The sequence below is a fragment of the Canis lupus genome, chromosome 17, assembly GCF_048164855.1.
Source record: "Canis lupus baileyi chromosome 17, mCanLup2.hap1, whole genome shotgun sequence".
NCBI classification, from domain to species: Eukaryota; Metazoa; Chordata; class Mammalia; order Carnivora; family Canidae; genus Canis; species Canis lupus.
In genome coordinates, this window is record NC_132854.1 from 14,712,635 (window position 1) to 14,733,652 (window position 21,018).

Sequence of the window (21,018 nt, forward strand, 5' to 3'; positions counted from 1 at the left end):
AGAGAGAGAGAGAGAGAGAGAGAGAGAGGCAGAGACATAGGCAGAGGGAGAAGCAGGCTCCATACACCGGGAGCCCAATGTGGGATTCGATCCCGGGTCTCCAGGATCACGTCCTGGGCCAAAGGCAGGTGCCAAACCGCTGCACCACCCAGGGATCCCCAGAATATTATTTTTTAAAAATGAAGTATGTCATGGTAAATGAATTGTCCACAGCACCATACCAAATATAGTCATACATTCTGGTTCCATACACCTGTTTATAAGCTAGACACGAAAGAAAGAAAAAGAGAAGGGGGGTAGGGAGAGAAAGGGAAAAAGGGAGGGGGTCGGAGGGGGCAGTGGAGGGAGGAAAAACCAAGCAAGGAAACATTCTATTTGATACTTTGATATAATTGTTGTGATTCGGTCAAATCTCAAACTCACCACTTGATAGCTATGAACAAATTATTTAATGCCTCAGGGTCTTACTCTGCAGTAGAACAGAGATAGGAAAGATACCTACCTCATACAATTGTGAGGACTAAATAACATATTCCCTATAAAAGACTTGGCTTGGTGCCTGGTACCTATAAGTACTCAATCATTCTTATTGTTTTTATGTCAGATGCTTGCTATACGGCAATTAATCTCCAGGTTTCAAGATTCTATTGATATCATTTAGAATAGTTGAAAAGTTTTCATAAATATTTATTAACCGCTTGTTATTTCTATTTCTCTGGGAGGAACCCCTGAAGTTTTATGAATAAAAGCTACTCTTTATTTTCAAAAGCAACCCCCCATAAAAATTGTAATTGAGGTGGAAGAGTTCTAACAGTAACGCTCAATATCAGAGAAAGGAGGCAGATGAAATTTTCACTGTCCTCCTGGTAGGAAACTGACAAATAGGGAGGAAGGCATCAAGCTGCCGGCTGAGAGAGGCATGGTGCTGTGTAAGGCATCTGGTCATCTGCTTTAAAGTCTCTCACCACTGCACACAAAGGGGATTTTGTAGGCTAGCTGATCTGTGTGTGTGTGTGTGTGTGTGTGTGTGTGTGTGTGTGTGTTGGTGTGTATGTGTTGTTCAGAAATCACATACTTGCATCCTGAAACCAGGAAACACAAAACATATATATATAAAGGTTTAGAAGGTGGGAAAGAAAAATAGATTAAGAAATGAATTCTGCTCCTGACCTAATGGAAGTGATAGTCACGTAATGATCATCTAGTGGTGAGGATGATTTTTAGAGATGCCAAGGAAAAGGTGATAATGTTGAGAGAAACCGGACTGACCCTGTCCATTAGCCCTAGGGAGAGGAGGGGGACTGTGAGTGATCTCTGCTACACTCTTAACCCTGTGAATGCTGGGACCACCACAATCATCTTGTTCACCACAGTAGCCCCAGCACCTAGAACAGGGCCTGGTGGATGCAGGCACTGAGAAATGTGTGTTGAATGAATGCCTGGATAAATAATGATTTTGAGATTATGAGCACAAGGAGTGCAAAGACAGCATTACTAGGAACTTCAATGGAAAAAAAAACAGATGCTAAATAAAGATGATGCTAGTTTGCAGCAGGGAGAGGGAGAAAGATAAAGAGTTTGGTCACTGATGCATGAGTTCGTCAGTATTTTTGCAGAACACAGAGTTAACAATGGCCTTCAACAGTGCAGCACTCATAGAGTGGTTAAAGAACCTAGCTTAGGGGACTCCTGGGTGGCTCAGCAGTTGAGCATCTGCCTTTGGCTCAGGTTGTTATCCTGGGGTTCTGGGATCAAGTCCGGCACTGGGCTCCCACAGGGAGCCTGCTTCTCCCACTGTTGTATCTCTGCCTCTCTCTCTGTGTCTCTCATGAATAAATAAATAAAATTTTTTAAAAAAATAACCCAGCTTAAAGGGGTTTCAGACTATTTCAGAGACAGTCTGTATCTCTTATTTTAAAGATACTTTGCCCAGGGCTCACTCACATTCAACTCTCGCTTTTCTGTCCACTAGTATTTTATTTTACTACCTCATTGAGTTTGTTATTTCCCAATCTGGAAATCTCACTGCTCAAACCTATCTCTCGACTTCACTATGTAAAAATCTGACAGTCTCTGCACTATTTTATTTTATTAATCTATTAACTTCATCCACTGAAAGATTTATTTCCTTAGTGTGAGCCAGTGTCTCCATTTCATAGTATTTGGCCTAAAGCCAATATATGTCAGCTTTTAACATAGTCCTTTATACAAGACCTGGTCAATTACTATTAGAAATCTAAATGAAAGATCAGGCTCCGGTTTTAGCTTCATCAGACATGTGCTTCATGAGGTGATAGCATCTTTTCTTTTCTCAGAAGAAAACGCCAACTTTCCATTTTCTCTACTCCTACCTGTAAAGAAGTATTCCTGGTCTGCAGAAGAGCAAGAACAAAGCCATTTCCCAGGTGGTCTGATGGAAATGATGCTTTCAAACAGATAGATATACTCCAAACTAAGAGATCTTAGATTGAAATGTGTCCCCAGTGGGCTATGTAATAGTAATCAGGCTAACTTACTCAAAGACATATTTTTGGAACACTCCTCACCCTCACAGAGGTGGAGAGCCAGGGCATTTACTCTGAAATGAAACCTAAGATCTGCTTTGCAAAGAATTTCCTAAAACAGAATTCTGAAGCTCAAAGTGAAGTCCCCCTTCTTCTTGCATGTGAACAAGCCGTGTGTATCTTGCACACTCTCAAGTGAAGTCTGTCAGTTAAAGCTCCTCCACCTAGCTACATGAGGCTCAAAGTCAGCCCTCCTTACAGGAAAGAAATCTTACAGCTAAAAAGTTCCACTGAATCACCAAAGAAATACATGCTGGCTACCTATTTTCAACCCAACCCAGTTTTTCACTCTTTATTCCTTTATGCTTTTAATTATGGAAAATTTCAAACATACGCAAAGGTAGACATCCCTATGTACCCAGAATCCACCTTCAGAAGTATTAATTCATGGCCAGTCTTGATCTTTACCCTAATTTACTTCCCCGATCCATAAAACTGTTTAGAAATTCCCACTCTACTACTCCATTATTAAATTAGGTATGTTTCCCTAAAAGACAAAGATTCTCCCTTTCAAATCATAACCATAATAAGTCACAGGCCCCCAAAATCAACATTTCCTTGATATTGTCATTCACTATTCATACACTTGATTTGTCCTATAAATGATCTTCTTAAAATTACAATTTGTTTCTTTAAAGCAGTATCAACACAGGGAACATTCACTATGATTGGTTGGTAAGTTTGATTTCTTATAGTCTATAGATTTCCTGTCTCTTTTATCTTCCCTGCAATTTAATTTGTTGAAGAAATCACATCGTTTGTTCAGTAGAGTGTCTCAAAGTCTGGATTTTGCTGACTGCCTCTCCATAGCATCACTTAACTTATTCCTCCTCTACTATCCACATTTCTTAGACATTGATAGATTTACCAAAAGCTTGGTCTAATACTGGTTCAATTTGGGCAGTGACAGGCAATACCACTTCAAACACAACATGTATACTTCCATCAGGAGAGATATGATGTCTGGCTGTCTCTCTTTTTACAAAGTTGATATTGACAATCACTGCCTCAGTCAAGTAATTCATTATAGTTGCATGAAGATAATACTCTCATTCAATCATTCCTTCTTCATTTACTATCTGGAAGATTCCTACAAAGTTAAGCTTCTTCTCATTAGATATTTGGTTATCCTCTGGTACTGTTTATATAAGAAAGGCAAGCTAAGTACTAAATTTTCCCTTTATTCACCAATTTTTTTAGAAAATTGAGTTTTGGATCTTAGAAAATTGATTCATGAATTTGGGGGGAGTTGTTTACTATGAATCCATGGATGTAAACATATCCAATATTTTGAAATTCATTGCAGTTATTCTTTTTGATGTTTAAACTCTTCCAGCTTTATCCAGCAGAAGTCCATTAGAGTTGGCTCCTGACTTCTTTCAACATGACCCTAGCAATCTTTGATATTTTCCTTGATCTCTAGAATGATAAAATATTGTAGGTTCATTTTGTATACTTCTTACCCCTGACCAGGAATCAGCCATATTTAAAGAAGTTCTTTCATTTTAGATAAAGATGGTATCTAGGAACAGCAACCACGGTACTACAGGTGTTCACTGCTACTGAATTGGTCATTGTTTCTGCAGTTTTTTGATGGAGAAAGCTAGTATTACACACAAACATACACACATGCATGCATATGTTCACATAAATGTATGCCCATACATATACACAAAATATCTCATGAGTTAATAATGACACTTCCAATTCAGAATCAGGACCACAGAGCTTTAATTCTAAATCACTGATCATGTATCTATCTCTTAACATCCATCCTCCCTGCCCAAAATCCCAGTACTCAATAACACCAACATAATTACTAGTTTTATTTATTATATATCACACAAACAGTCTGATTTCAAGACTACCATCAATGACATAATTGCTAAAATACAGTTTAAGATTTTTTTGCAATTATTTTCATCCTCGGGGGCACATCCTTCTAAGGATGTTCAGATCACTGTTTTGAATCACTTGGGATGGCTGGCTCATCCCTTTGTGGTTACATTGCCAAATGAATATACAATCAGATTCATCTATTTCATTTTACTCCTGATTTGAGAGGATTATCCTTTAAAATTCAACTTTGTATTATAATTATGTAAAATATGTACATGGTTCCAAAGGCAAATTGACAAAATAGCATAATTCAATTCCCTTCCTCCCTCCTGAAAGCTAACATTTTTATTTAATTTCATGTTTATCCTTCTATGTCCTAAAATATATGTGCATGTGTATATAATTATATTTATATTTATATCTCTCTTTTCTCCATAAATAGTATCACCATTTTACACACACTTATTTTATACACACTTTTCTCGACCTTTTTTTCTACTTAACATTATATTCCATAGATCACTCCTCAGATAGGTAGGTAGAGAGACAGAGGCAGAGACAGAGAGACAGAGATCTTCCTAATATTTTTTTTTTACAGCATCACAGAACTCCATTGTTAAAATGTTCCATAGTTGATTCAACAAGTCCCAATTGATGGGCATGTGGGTTTTTTCCAATCTCTTACTACTACAAATAGTGCTGTAAACAATAGCCTTGGTCATACATGTTTCCATACTTTTGTCATTTCCTCCAAGTGGGGAGCCCTTCATTTTACAATCTAAACAGAGAAATAAATGTCACCAAAATTTTAAAAATAAAAAATGAATGCAAGAAGCCTGAGAGGCATAAAGACTAAAAAATGACTCCAGAAAAAGTGAAAATAACTTAAAAACCTGGGCAGCCTGGGTGGCTCAGCGGTTTGACGCCTGCCTTCAGCCCAGGGCGGGATCCTGGAGACCCAGGATCCAGTCCCACATCAGGCTCCCCCCATGGAGCCTGCTTCTCCCTCTACCTAAGTCTCTGCCTCTCTCTGTGTCTCTCATAAATAAATAGAAATCCTTAAAAAAAAAAAAAACTAGCTATATCCTCAGAGGGAATCAAGAAGATACTGTACTCACAAAATAAGAATAAACTGCTTTAAAAATGAGAGAACAAGAGTGAAATACCACCTGGAGAAAGTGTAAAATAAACTGCTCTTTCATGATCAGTATTCAACAAATACTGTCTAATGTTGATTCACTGGGGGATAAACATGTAATCTGTTATGTGTATGCGTGTGTATCTATCTACCTATCTCTACATTTTAAACTATTTACTTTAAACTATATTTAAATTAAATATATGTTTATATAAATAATTAAATATTAAACTATATTTAAAACTATTTAAATATTTTAAATCATATTTTAAATTCTGTTCTGTTTAAACAAAAATATGGAGGTGATTGCCTCTGGGCATGGTATTAGAGTTGGGAAACTGTTTTCATGCATACCTAGAATTTTTTCAAAATAACATTTTAATTAAACATAAAATAAGAGAATGAATAAATAAATATGAGCTGGTATTGATATGCTTTCATTTGCAACATGTTTCCCAGAGCACTGAGGAACCAAAGACTATTCTTACCTGCTGAATACCTTCCAAAAGAAATGTTAACAGGTGATAATTTACTCTGATGTCCAAAACACAGTGTGACAAGCATGATTTACTTATAGCTAACACATTCCCCTTGGAGCTTGCTCAGCCTCCTTCTTCTGTCCATCATTCTCTTGCTCTCTTTTCCATTTAACTGGTCATAATAATAATAATTAAAGTACATTACTATCCTTTATATGTTATCTTTCTTCCATGATCCCTTTTCTGTTCATAAAATTCAGGTGAATGGAATATTTTACTTTCCTTTCACAGAAAGCAAAATTAAGTTAATTTGAAATGCAATTCCCAATTGATTTTCCTCTTATTTACTAGCCAACAATTAACAAGAAAATGATATCTTTCTTAAACTAAATAAATGTTATTGTCCTCCAAATGCCATTTTTTCCCAACCTGAAAATTTATCTCTTCTAAGAAGCCAAGTCTTGTTTGTCCTCACTCAAAGAAAGCATTTTGTTCTATCACGCTGGACATGTTTGCTTGTGTATTCCATAATTCCACTCTTATGATAACAGGTTTTATCTCCTTGATAAGTATGTAAATGAGACTGATCTTTCTGTAGTTCTCAAGTTCTTTATAGTTGGGAGTTAATGTTAGAAAATTTCAGCTACTCAGACGCACTGATATGTCAACTCACACACTTTGACAAATATGTTAATAACTTTATCCTTGAATTAATTCAAGACTCTTGGTTGCATTGCATTAATTCCTTGATGAGAGTGATCTGAATCCCAGCTAAGGTCTTTATAACTGTGCTACAGTGGACAAGTCACTTAACTTCTGTGGGATTTGATTTCTTCCTCCACAAAATGGAGATAACACCATCCATTTCACAGAGTTACACTGGACCACCAGACCTAAAATGATATCTTCATCATTCTCTTTCCTCTTTATCTGATCTATTTTTCTTAATCACGTACTTCTGTTTTCACTCTATTTTATCTATTCTTTATTTACTACCTGTCTCCCATACTAGACTGCAAATTTTCTTTTTTAAAGATTTTATTTATTTTTAGGGAGGCAGAAAGAGAAAGAGAGAGAATCTCAAGCAGACTCCATGCTGAGCACAGAAGCCAATGCAGGGCTACATCTCAAAACCCTGAGATCATGACCAGAGCCAAAATCAAGAATCAGACACTTAACCAACTGAGCCACTAAGGTGCCTCTAGATGGCAAGTTTTTTGATGGTAGGGCTCCTCCTGTTTTTTTCACATCTATATCTGCTGCCCCCAAAACAATCCTTTGCACATAGCTCCTGCTTAATAAATGTTTCTAGAATGAATGGCTGAATGTAGAACATTGCTGAAAGATTAAAGTGAGATGATGTATATATAATGCTTGGTGTTTTGGCAAAAAGCAAGCACTAAATGAAAGGTAAGTATTAATATTTTTCTATGTCTATTGAGTCAATACTTTCTATTTTTTACCTAATATTAAAAGACAAGAGGAGCAATACATCTAGAGATGAGGACAAAGAATTCATTTTGTTCTTCTGCTTTCTCCTTTTCATCACTAACTGTATGAGTTCTTCTCTCAACAATTAGAAGCAACATGAGGTACCTGAGCCATTTGTGGACAGAGGTCCAGAGTGATTATTTTTAGGAAGCTTAAAAAACACTAATAATACTGATTGTAAATAATAATTTATAAACACAGATAAAAATGTTACTATGTTCCTAACAAAAAGCAGTAACAAATGTTCGTTCTAAAATCAAAGTATAGTATAATGTTGAGGACAATCAGGTCAAAGGAAACTAACAGATGAACTCTATGCTAAATGGATCTGTTAGTGGGGAGAAAAAAGCTATATGGCAGTTCTCAAACTAATGCACTGTAGGGCACTAGAAAATATTTTTAATTTTTGAGAAAAACTAGCCCCATCTGACAGACACTGCATGAGTTATTAGTCAAGACAGTTCATAGTTTCATTGTGAGACTGCATTACACACCTTTGATGATGTTGTATCTTTGCAAAGCTGGGTTTGGGGCAGTTGATGTGAGAAAACACAAGTACTGCACGAAGACCAATGTGGAACAGAAAATGAGAGTGATGGTGTCCAATCTGATTTCAGAGTCCACGAAGTTGTACACTGCTCAATAATATTCCATTTATAAGAATTAAAATATTTTTTCTTTCTACCTACATGAATGAACTTTTTTTTAACAGATACAATAGTTAGGACATAAATATTCATTAAACTGTCTGAACCTAACCACTTCATAAGCAGAACCATTAAGTTTATTTGCTTGGTTTATGTCTGGGGCCCCCAGGGAAAATATTACTGACAACTAAGGGCTCCGTGAATCAGTGAGGTTTGGAAACCTCTGCTGTACAAGCTATAGACAAACCGCAAGATCACATGTTGAGCCGAAAACAAAACACATAATTTGCCAAGACATCCTAATATCCTGTGAGATGTCCTGGAGGCCCACTGAGAGAAGACTAGTGTCCAAGAAGAGATATCCGAGCAACCAGAGGGCTGAGCAAGCAAGGATGTGGAATCCAAGTGTGAAATGCAGCTCTTGGAGGGTGTTTGATCCCATGGGAACAATGCCCACAGCCTAGGCCATCCTTGCCTGCGGCCAAAGAAAGAAAGGAAAGAAAGGCATTTCAAACACACAGTGTCAACTCTGAACCAGGAAGCTACTCGACAGGATAGATACAAGAGGGGAGGGATGGGCAGGGGTCAATGGATGAAGACTGGTAAGAAAGCTAGAAAGGCAGCATTTCTTGTCATTGGTACTTTGCCCTCAACCACCTTCTGGAAGGTTTCATCTTAATAGATATAATATTGGCTTTTTAATTAGATATCTGCATATTTCCTATCGTAAGCTGATCCTAAAACTAGGTGATTTAGCGGTCTTAACCAAAAACCTAAGGTCTAAGTTTCTTCATTAAAAGATATTCATCTAATCTATCTGTAGATATACTGACATCTCCCTTGCCACAGCTTGGTCTGCTATTATGTCTTTCCCAATCTTTTTCTGTTTTTAACGATTTTAATATAATCTCACTAGACCACATGCAGGTGCATATGCATGCATACAAAATAAGCCCCTTAGTTAATCATTCTTATTCTCAGATTCAATTCATTTGCGTCTACCTAGTTTCTGTGCTATGCCAAGGCCTCCTTTGCTGTCCATCTACTGCTTGCTTCATCATTTTGCATTCTTTTAGGTTTCCAAAATAATGAAGCATTTCAACCATTTCTATGTGTATCAGCTACACAGTTAAGTGGATGCACTGGCTCCTCACCCCCATCTCCCTACTCCACAGCACTGAGTTCCCCCTCACAGTCCCAGCAAGGTCCTTATCAATCGTGTCTTTAGTTTTTCCTTACTCATCGGCTTTTCTCCAGTTGCTAGCCTTAAACACACAAACACACACACACACACACACACACACACACACTTCTCCCACCATTTTTAAACTTCAGGAGATCTGCAGACATAAGGAAATTCCTTGGCTGCATCTTTGCTCCAGCAGGAGAAGCTCACTAACAGGATCACATGAAATGGCTTATTTTTAGGCAAGAGGAAGTAAATGTAAGTAGGCTGAACTGCACCCATATCAAGTTGCTCTTCTCCACTTAAAGTTTTCTCTTCTATTGGAGGCAGCAGGCCAGATTCAAATCCTAGCATCCCCATTGATTAGCTGTGTCCCCTTAAGAAGGGCATGGAAACTTCCTGCTTCCCAGTGGCCTCATCTGTAAGACAGTGATAATGATACACCTGAGTCTAAGTGACGGACAGACAGAACACGGCACCCAGAAGTACCATCATTCCCTTTTTCTTTCCTGTGTTGCTTACTCTCGACATTAACTGCTAATCAATTAAACATTAAAGTTATCAGTATGGATCATGTGATGGTCCTGAAATGCTATCAATGGAAACTCTAAAATACAAATCAGGTAGTTTCATTTTTATCATCAGCAAGATCTCATTTTTCCTCATAGCTATGCTTCCAGTCTCCAGCAAGCATTTTCACCAGGTAGGCTAACAGAAACAAACAAAATGAGCCAAATTGGCTTATTAAGACAGATACCCTTGCTCCTGAGCCCTGCTCTCTTCACATTGTGTACATACACATTTTGAGAACTCATCGTTGGGATGAGATCAGCAGAGAGCATGTGTGGTATTAAAAACACTCCTGTTGGAGCCTGGAGGTAGCATGATGGATGACATACTTGCACAAGGTTCCTTTCCACTCTGTGATTCCATAACTCTTCCAAGACAACTTCTAAAATTTCAACACTACTGAACAATTTTCCTACAGCAGTGTTATTTAAATATGGGACTTTGATTTACATGGAAAGGGTAGGATTGTCCTCAGTCTAAAAGAGAGAAAAACACCACTCTGGAAATCGGAACTCAAAATGGAAATCCCACTTCTCTGATCATCGGTCACTGGATCTGAAAAACGTGGGCTGAAACATACAGTAAACTTGTATGTTTCATTCAACTGTGACATTCTGATTCTAGGGTAGGGTTGCAGCCAATCACAGTGCCGGGTACAACAGCAGGCCTTATACAATCATGGAAGAGCCGTTCCCTCTTCAGAAGTGCCCTGGGACCCTGGCCACTGTCAGCACTGCTTACCTCTGAGAAAGGGGTGGGGGTAGAGAAAAAGAAAAAAATAATAGAAGTTGATTAGGATCTGTAGATTCTCCTTCCTCTCTATTCCAAAATAGTAACTTCACATAACTGATCAAGGATGTGCCTTTGTGCACCAGAAACATCCAAGAAAGAATTCACATAGGTCTTAAAGATAATGATCCTCCTTATCAATGATGCTATTTTCTTTGGGGGCTCAGAAATTATCCAAACTCCCGGCTGCCACAGTCCTCTTTCCCCCTAAACAGCATATACATTTCCTCCTTGCTTGCCCCACAGAGTGCTTAATTAGCGCTATCATGGGCCCAAAATAAATAGCAGACTAGTCCTCAACTGTCTAAAGGCCCAGATTATTTTAATATTCCAAGAGTAACCAAGGCAACCAGAATTTAAGAAACAATATTGCTGCCAATAAAGCCTCTGATTTGCTCGATTTTGTAAGACAGTTACTCTTTTAAATTGAAAAAAAAAAAAATGGTGCTAAGTTTTAACAACACTTGGAAAAATTCTCCGTATTAACTTCCAGCTTTATAATATAAGCCCACACCAATAAAATCTTAATCATCATCAAGCATTTCACACATACACACACACATGCATGCACAGTATATTTATATATCAGAGATACCACACGTTAGGCATATATATATATATATATAATATACATATATACATATATATAATATATATATCCAAAGAGAATTTTCATAGAAACGTTAATAATTTCCATAAAAATCCTCACATACTCACATGCATGACACTTGCATACAACATTTCAATTAATTACCTATTCCTGAAACACTTGGGTACTTGCACGATTCAGCAGAATTAATGCAGCATTAGTGTGAGGACATAGTAAAAATTGTCTAATAAACCCTTCCTCAAGATGCTTCATGTTTGCAAAGCACTGAGGCTCAGTAAATGACCCAGAAGCCTGGCAGAAATGCTCCAATCTGTTCTGCACAACATCAGGCCTCTTCTGGCCCTGTTTGATTTAGGCCAGGCGAGTCACATGGGAGATCCTCAGGCAATAAGGAAAGATAGAGCGAGAGCACATGGCACTCTGCAGCCCCCAGAAGCCAATTCAAAAATAGACTTCTGTCCTTCCTCCTGAACAAATACTGGAACTGTGATAGGCTGTGGCAAAATAAGTCTGGCAGAAGGGAAAGTAGAAGAATTAAAGATGTCCCTTTTTTTTAATAATAGCTACCATGTTAACACACCAGCTCTGTGCACTCTACAGACATTATTTGATACATTCTCCAAAACTCTCTGCAAAAGATGCATGAAAACTCCATTGATCTCATGGGAACCTGGAGCTCAGAGAGATAAGGAGCAGGGTCCTAAACTCTCGTTTTTGTAGCTGCCCCCCTGCATCTCCTTTGAAGGAAATAAGTTAGGAAATCTATAGCATGTTAAGGGAGATTTTCATATTCCTAACTGATAGACATAAGGGGTTTTGAAAGCCTCAACTGTCTACTCACTTCATCTTATTGCATGGAACTTGGAGGACAGAGAGTTTCTGTCTACCAACCACTCAGAGCCCTACAAAAGGAGCCAGGCAGTTACAATGGGAATTGGGTAGTCAAAGCCCTGATGGCCATCAAAGGGTCCCACAGATGAGATGGGTAAATAATTTCTACAACTTTCTCCACAACTGCTCCATCCTCCAGGAGTGGATGTGAGTGGTTGCATGTTTCCTCTTTGTTTCATCTTGCTTTGTCCATCCAACCTTCTCTTCGGACAGGTGGGTAAGAGGATAATTCTAGCTATGTTTAGTTTTGCTGGAACTCATAACTCCCACTTCCTATTACCAAAGCCAAAGTTTGGAGCTCATCCACTCCCAACTAGCCAGGGGCCAGGGCACAGATGTGCAAGGGAGATAATGTCCTCCTCATGATCCAAGGTGTGCAGTCTCAGCTCTACCAATCCAATATTCTAGCCCAGACCCTAACTCCAGCAATACTAGAGCAAGCCTGAAAAAAAAAGCTGCTATGGCCAGCTTTTTTTCACAGCAGCTGCAGAAGTGTCTGGTGGCAGCTACATTTTTGCCCAGCAGTGACAAAGTTCTGACTTTACCACCCCTGTTTACCACCCTCTTTTGAGAGGAGGGACTGCCTTTCAGGACCTGTGATATATGTTCTTCAGATCTGGTTCTTCAGTTCTCATCAGTTTTGTGCCCTGCCCCCACCCTCATAGGCCAAAAGTCTTCAAAAAGGCATTTTTCCGCGTAAGGCAGCTAACATTGGTTTCAGTGGCTGCTATCAAGAAAATCACACACACACACACAAAGAAAATCACACACACACACAAAGAAAAACACACACACACACACCCCTACCCTGTGGCAGACTACATTACTGTTCTTAAATACAGACCAAAATGTCCTCCAGGTTCCCCTCAGACTTGACCAAACTTTACCCAGGTTTCTTCCTGATTCAAGGCCCCTGACCTGCCATATCTTAGAAGCATTTACTTTAGAAAACCTGTAACTGTGGATTCCGTCTCTGCCCCTTTTGGGTGTAAACCTTTTTAAAATTCTCTTGCCAGTTTTACAACCCAGGAATGGCTTCTCAAGGATCTGGGAGCCACCTCTTTGAAATGCCATCAGCAAAGAAGAAAGGGCTCCTGTCTCCTGGTTTCTGTGGGAGGTGGGGTTGAGAATAGAAGTCTTACTTAGGTGGGTGCCTTGCTTCAAATTTTCAAACTATCTCCTAGCATAAAGATATGAGAAAAATTACTTTTCCTTTCTGTGAGGCCAAAGAGCAAACACAGATGACCAATGACCACCCTACCCTCCATCTCTTCAAACCTCCCTGGGCCTTTGTTTCAGTGGAGTTGAGTGCAGACTCTATTCAGGTCTCTCCTCTATTGCCATGTCCTTGGATAAAGTCTTCCTTGCCTCTTTAGCTTTGTCCAGTGTAAATTCTTTGACAATATCCACTGACCCTCCCTAAGAGAGGCCTACATTCCTCACATACACCCCCTGGCACCAGGTTTGGTACTATGAACTTGCTCCAGCCAATGAAAAGGAAACTGAAGAGATATGCAGGTTCCAGGCCAAAGCTGTGGGAGCTAGCCCATAGTTTGCCCAGGTTCCTCCTCCCCAGATAGAAGCCGATCCATCTACCTCGATTCTCAAGTGAAGACAATAGCCACAGTCAGTGAATCCACTGTATGCACTCACATCACAAACAAGAAATACATTCTGGCAACTGTAAGCCACTGAGATGTTGGCAGCAATTGTGACCACAGCACAACCAGCAGTATTGAGTAGTCACGTGCCTATTGTGATATCCAGCCCCGCAGAAGGGAAGCTCTGAAATGAGCCCAGCATCTCCTGGAAACCCACCCCCTGACATTGCCTTCTGCAAACCAATAGTGAGCTTCAGATGCCCTCCTGGACAAGCCATCTCAGGGAACACTGGGTAAGCCATGAGGCTCTAAAAGCAGCATGTGCACTGCATCTGCAGAGGTAAGCTTACAGGAATAAGGGGCCATGAACCCCAGGTGATGGTTCAAGGAGGTCTTTATTCAGTGTTTTTCAAAATATTCCACTCACATTTCTTCTAAAATATGAATGCAGTCCCTGTACATAGTTTTTACTTGTCGGCCCAAAGTTTCAAATTTTAAGAGTTAATTTTTTGTTAATAGAAGATACGAAATACTAAATATTTTGAGACAAAATAAGAATAAAATCAATTTTAACAGAAATGAGGATTTCATGCTACACGCTGATAAAATAGGTTTTAACTATCATATTGAGCACTGCGCTGAATTCAAAAGGAACCACATGAAATATGTATTTGCAGTCCTATCCAATATATCTTTAAAACTTTGTGAGTCCTGGAAAACACAGATGTTAGCTTAGAAAGAACTGGCTCCACGAACCTATGTTGCACGGTTCAGTTTCATCCTTATCAGATAGATGTGAGACACAGAAAGGCAAGAAACTCACTAAGTTTAATTTTCCTCAGGTAATCATTAAAAGAGTCCTCCTCCAAAACTAGTATTTCTAAGCACATCTTTTTTTTTGGTGTATAGGGTAGTTCTCATCCTGCAGCAAATGTCCCACAGTAACACTTCAGATCAGTGAAGGGTAGGCCTTTATTTGCAAAGTGAGGGAAGAAAGGTACAGAGCAGGCCCTTTCTCAGGCAATTTTTGAAAACAATCAGTGTAAAAGTAGAGAATCTTGAAAGCAGTCTATTACTGCAAATCCTTGAGGCGATCCATGCATGAGTATACTCGGAAAGTGTGCATGCCCCTGTTGGAAGAAAATGTTTTATATACATACAAAACACAATTGGTGTATATGTGACAAAGAAGCAGATGAGCAGGCTAGTTCTCACAGGTGCTCTCTGGACTCACAAAACAAGTCTGAGCAGAAAGCCTACTCCCACTCAAGTGACCTTTTCCCAAGACAGGGGGACAACTTCTCGCTGCAATGGTATCTGCACAGCTCCAGTAAAGCACTAGGAACGGTTCCTAAATTAGCACTAAGAACTGAATTCCCCCAGAACTCAAATCATGGATCTTAGAATGCCTACACGACCATAAAATTTCCCAGTTTTATACATATTTAAGAATTCATGGGTAATATATCTAAACTCTTCTACTAAAAAGAACCCTGCTAGCAACTACACTTTTGAATCAAGAACTGTCAACACTGGCAGATTCAGAACTTCTGCTGAGAAGAATTTACCACAACAGAATGATCTAAGTACATCATGTCATGCAGTAGTTGTTTAATAATGATATATTCCTAGGCTGGGAGAGAAAGAGGTTTTTTTATTAAGCTATGGATACATTACATATCATTATAAATTAATCCTATGCCATTATTTCAATGGCATTTTCTGAACAGAGGACTCTAGTGCAACGTACCACCTGGACAGGCACCAAAGAAAATCTCATATACTGTAATGGTTTTAAAAAAAATTATCTCAGAAAGACTGACATACCAAAATGCATGGAAATGACACAGGAAAAAAATATCGTGCTTATATGCCCACTGCCCTATTGAAGCAGCATGCTACTCAAAACACAAAAGAGCAACTCCATAAATCAGTAACTCTCCTCCTTTCTTAAGATTTGGTGACTGTGATGATTCTAGTCTTATCAGAAGTCTGAGATCAGATACCAAAGTAAGGTTTTATATATATTAACATCAGATTACTTGGGCAACCTCTTGTGTGAGTAACTTAGTAGCTATGATGATTTTATCATACATTTGGGAAGGGGGATAGGTAGGACAAAAAAGTCATTACATTTTACATGGAAAAACATTAATAATAATCAAACATAATGGTTAATTAACATATCAAGCATAAACTAAACTACATAATCCCAACATGAAATCTGAAAAAGAACTGCTAGATAACAAAATGCAATGCCTTTCATCTTAACTGTGATAAATTTTTAATGGGCCAGAACTCTTTGTATCACAATCAACTTTGATTTGATAAAGCTAAATACCATAGTACAACAATCACAAGACAAACAGAATCCACACCACATTTTATCTCATTTTCCATTATATGAATTCCATCAAGTACTACTCTGTGATCTCCTCCCTACTTTGCCTCTGAGTTTCGGGATGTAAAAATCTAGTACTAGATAAAAAGTTCCAGATAGCTATTTTCCCTACATTTCCAAACCAAAAGGTCCAAAACCAAACTGTAATTCTTTCCTGGCAACTTTCTTTTTCTTCCTGTATTCAGGAATACTATCACTACCTTAGGATGCTCTTCAACCATCTTCACACTCTATATCCAAACACTGGATGGGTGCCTTGCATGCTCAATCATTTGATTCAACAATTTAACTCCTTCTTTTATGTTTCCATCATCCCATTTTTCCTTCTTTTTTGTCTCTTTACCTTCTGTCATATCATTAGAGGGGCGTTGGAACTTAGGAGTCCATCCTCCACATCTCTTAAATTTTCTATCATTTCTTCCACATCTTTATCTCTGCTGCATTCTGGGGAATTTCCTTAGGTTGAGTTTCCAAAACATTGGTTTGCTATTCAGCTGCTTCCAGGCTGTTATTTAGCCCACTGGCTATGCTTTCATTTTAATAATTCTATTATTTCCAATATTTCTTAGAACACTTACTTTAGTCTTATAAATGTGAAGACATTTATCACCCTGAAGATATTAAATAGCTTCATTTTAAAGTCTTTTTCAGACTATTCTATTGTCTCTATTTCTTTGGGAGAAAATCCCTGTGTGTGTTAAGTGACTCTGATCTTCTTTAATGATGGTGCCCTTTGTAATTCTCTACTGACTTCCTCTTCCATGTGAGAAAATTTTCCCTTGTGCTCTTATGCTGAACCCAATCTATGTTCTTCTTCTACCAGAGATATGTATTTGTTGACTTTATAATCTTCTCTTTTACATATCTTATCTGAGCTTTGTGTGGGTAAAGGAAATTTCAATATATCTCCATCAGTCTTGAACTAAAGGTCTTTTATTACTTGTTTGGGGATTTTGACAATAGCCTCCTAACCCATCTCTCTTCCCTAGCCTTTCAAGTCACCTGGCAACCACTGCAATCCTTAACAATTCTGCTAAGAACTCAATCTTTGGGTTTAGTGTTATTCTTCTACCTAAAGTATATTTCAATTAAGAAAAAAAAGTGTAGAAAATGTGCTTCTAGATCCTTCACTCTCAAGAGAAAAGAACTGCAGAGTAGGAATCTTAGCAAAGACCATGAAAGGTAAAACCCCTAATCTTAGCCCTATATCTCCCTCCCCACTCCATCTCTTCATAATCACCACCCGCTAACCATCCCAACTACTCAGAGAATCAATGCAATTTCACGTTTCCCTGCTTTTGCTGAGGTTTCACTTCACTTCCATATCCCATTCACTTGCCAAGACCCAGACAAAATCCCATCTCCTCTATGAAATCTTTCATATGTTATGGACATTTCATGATCTGGGCCTCCATAAGATATTACTCATATCCCTATTGGTGTATTTATCTCATTCTGCCTTAATGCTTAGAATCCCCAACCAGGGGGCACCTGGGTGGCTCAGTCGGGTAAGCAGCCAACTCTTGATTTCAGCTCAGGTCATGATCTCAGGATCATAGGATCAAGCCCCAAATCGGGCTCCATGCTGGGCATGGAGCCTAATTAAAATTCTCTCTCTCTCTCTCTCTCTCTCTCTCTCTCTCTCTCTCTCTCCCTCTGCTCCTCCTCTCCCCAGTCTCTCTCTGGAAAAAAAAAAAAATCCCTAACCAGGCCACAACTTATTGATAACAAAGGTTTCTTAGTATTTCTTTCCCTATTTCAGCAGCACCTAGCCCAACAGTCAGCATATAATAGGCTTTCAACAACCTTTTTAAAATGAAAGATGACCCTTATTCCACTGACTAGAAATGCTATTTAGCAAATATATATTCATAAAATTAAATTCAAGGAATTAAGAAATTAAAGAAAGTGAAGATATGCAAACTAGGATTCAATATCATAGCTTTAGAGCGTAGAAAAAATAAATTTCTTCTTCTTGACATTCTGAATCTGTACCAGCCCCAAATAGCACCTCCCTTTCTAAAAAGCTTCCAGTCATAGCCCAGTCCTCTGGGCTCTTTTGTGTGCCTGCATGCCTCTTTCATTGGATTTACCCCCCAAAAGGCAACTGTCTGTGTATCCATGTACACCACTAGATTATGTCCCCTCTGAGAGCAGAAACCAGATACACTGTTTATCAGAGAATAAATAAAAGTGTGTTGGCTAAATAAATGCTTAAATACCATATCTGCCCTTATTTGTCCTCAGAACAACCGCGAGCTGTAAGAAAAGCTATTATTATTCTCATTTCCAATAAATAAACCAGAGTAAATGGAAGTTAAAGAACTCATGGTCACAGGAGAAGGGAACTTGGTAGCAGAATTTAGGTCTTCTCGAAATAAATCACCACCTTTCTTTTTACTCCTATATAATAGGACACATCCATGGTCAGAAATATATAAATGGGACAACTTGGATCTCCTTACATAAAGGAAATAACCCTCACAATAACATAGTGAATAAAACCAACCTTTAAATAACCCAGAGTTCTGTTTCATCCATTCACTCCATACTAAGAGCTTCCAGAACATAACTAATATTATAAACAAAGTAGCATCCACACACTGGTCAGCACAGCATCACCATTTCTAGGTGCTCAGGGTAACCATATAAATTTAAGCTGTTCTGAAGAACTCCAAAAAGTTATAAACATCACCAAATTTAGTGTATGTTAATTTGTACCCATTCAGCATTTTCATTACATGTCATATACCTTCTCCTACGAACAAGATGCTTTTACTAAAACCTCACATAACTATAGATTTTAAGTTATTATTGCTCTTATTATTCATTTAATTAGCTATTTATTGAGCATTTACTACATGTAAGAGCCATGTAAATTATCTCATTTTCTCTTCATAAAAATACTATGAATTAGGTACTATCATTACTGCATTTTAAAAATGAGAACTGGGGCTCAGAGATTCAAAGTAATATGTCCAAGGTCATGCAGCTAAGAAGATAGGGAGGTGAGAATAGCTCCTTGTCCCTTCTGGTGCCACAGTACTGGCTCCTCCCCACTATGGACACTGACCTACATTAGTGTTCACCAAAAGAATATATTTGGTCAGATATTCTCATAAGTTTGATATTATCATCAGGATGAACTGTATGAAATTGCTACTTTTATAAACTAAAAATAGTCAAGTGGCTTGACCTAACAGAATGAACTCAAAATCTTAGTATCTGTAGTTTTGGCTTCCTTAAAAATGTATCATTTTCTCTTTCTTTTGTATAGTATATGCATTTAGTAACTCCTGAAATTATTATTAAAAATTGCAGTATAAGCAATAAGACATAAACACCAGTCAATCCTTCAAGTAATTTCCTAATTCTGATCGCAGATTGAATCTATGAGAAAAGAATTCTTCCCTTCAGAAAACTTTCCTCTGACCAGTACATGCTAGAGTTAGAGGGGGCAACCAGTTTCTGCAAACCAGCAACGATTTATTAGCATAGTATTCCCATTTCCTTTAAAACACAAATAAAAGCCTAAATAATTCCAAGAAAAGGAAATAAAATAAACAAAAGGAAATGCTAGCATTGGGGAAAGAGGGCTTAAAAATGAGGGCATTTGCCTTTTGGCCGGAACTGCCATCTTCCAGTAATTCGCCAAAATGACCAACACAAAGGGAAAGAGGAGAGGTACCCGCTATATGTTCTCTAGGCCTTTTAGAAAACATGGAGTTGTTCCTTTGGCCACATACATGTGAATCTATAAGAAAGGTGATATTGTGGACATCAAGGGAATGGGCACTGTTCAAAAAAGGAATGCCCCACAAATGTTACCATGGCAAAACTGGAAGAGTCTACAATGTTACTCAGCATGCTGTTGGCATTGTTGTAAACAAACAACTTAAGGGCAAGATTCTTGCCAAGAGAATTAATGTCCGCATTGAGCATATTAAACACTCAAAGAGCCGAGATAGCTTCCTGAAGCGTGTGAAGGAAAATGATCAGTAAAAGAAGGAAGCCAAAGAGAAAGGTACTTGGGTCCAACTGAAGTGCCAGCCTGCCCCACCCAGAGAAGCACACTTTGTGAGAACCAATGGAAAGGAGCCTGAACTGCTGGAACCCATTCCCTATGAATTCATGGCATGATAACTGTAAAGAAAATAAAAGACCTCAGGATTGTAAAAAAAATAAAATAAAATGAGGGCATTTGCGCAGCCCATTCTCCTTTTCGCCTTCATTAGTCCCTGTGTCTTTCTTTCCTGTCTTAGAGGAAAAAGTGTCCTGCATCTTCAACTGTTGAGCATTAAGGAGGGCATGTGATGCCACGAGCACTGGATTTTATACACAACTGATGAATCACCAAATTCTACCCTGAAATTAATAATTTAATTATTAATTAATGTGTATGTTAGCTAATTTGAATTTAAATAAAACAAAACAAAACAAAAAAAGAATAATCCTCTCAACCACTCTCTTCATCCCAGCCTGACTTCTGCTCTGAGAACTTCCTCTGTAAATCTTTCCCTCTTGCTGTTCCCTCCCTCCTGGCTTCAGCTCTCAGATTACACACAAGCTTGCCAGGGTCTCCTGCATCTACACGGAGGCCACCATTCCCTGGGACTTTTGTCCCCTTCTTCCCCTTCTCTTCGCTGCCAAAAGGATTAACAAAGTGATATGTTCGCCTGTACCCCCTCACCTCCCACCCACTTGTCATCTCAAAGCAGCCTGGCTTCGCTGCCACTTCTCTGAAATCATTCTCAGCAATGGCCCCTGCGACCCCCTAATTACTAGTCTCTGGGTTCTCATCCTACTTGATCT

At 38.6% G+C, this 21,018-nt stretch overlaps 1 protein-coding gene and 1 pseudogene across 3 annotated transcripts in view; one reads left to right on the forward strand and one right to left on the reverse strand.

The window, feature by feature from the left end:
• Positions 1–21,018, reverse strand: part of HS6ST3 (heparan sulfate 6-O-sulfotransferase 3) — a 631,086-nt gene that overhangs the window by 549,810 nt on the left and 60,258 nt on the right. The window lies entirely within an intron of this gene.
• Positions 19,836–20,392, forward strand: LOC140608308 (large ribosomal subunit protein eL21-like; annotated as a pseudogene).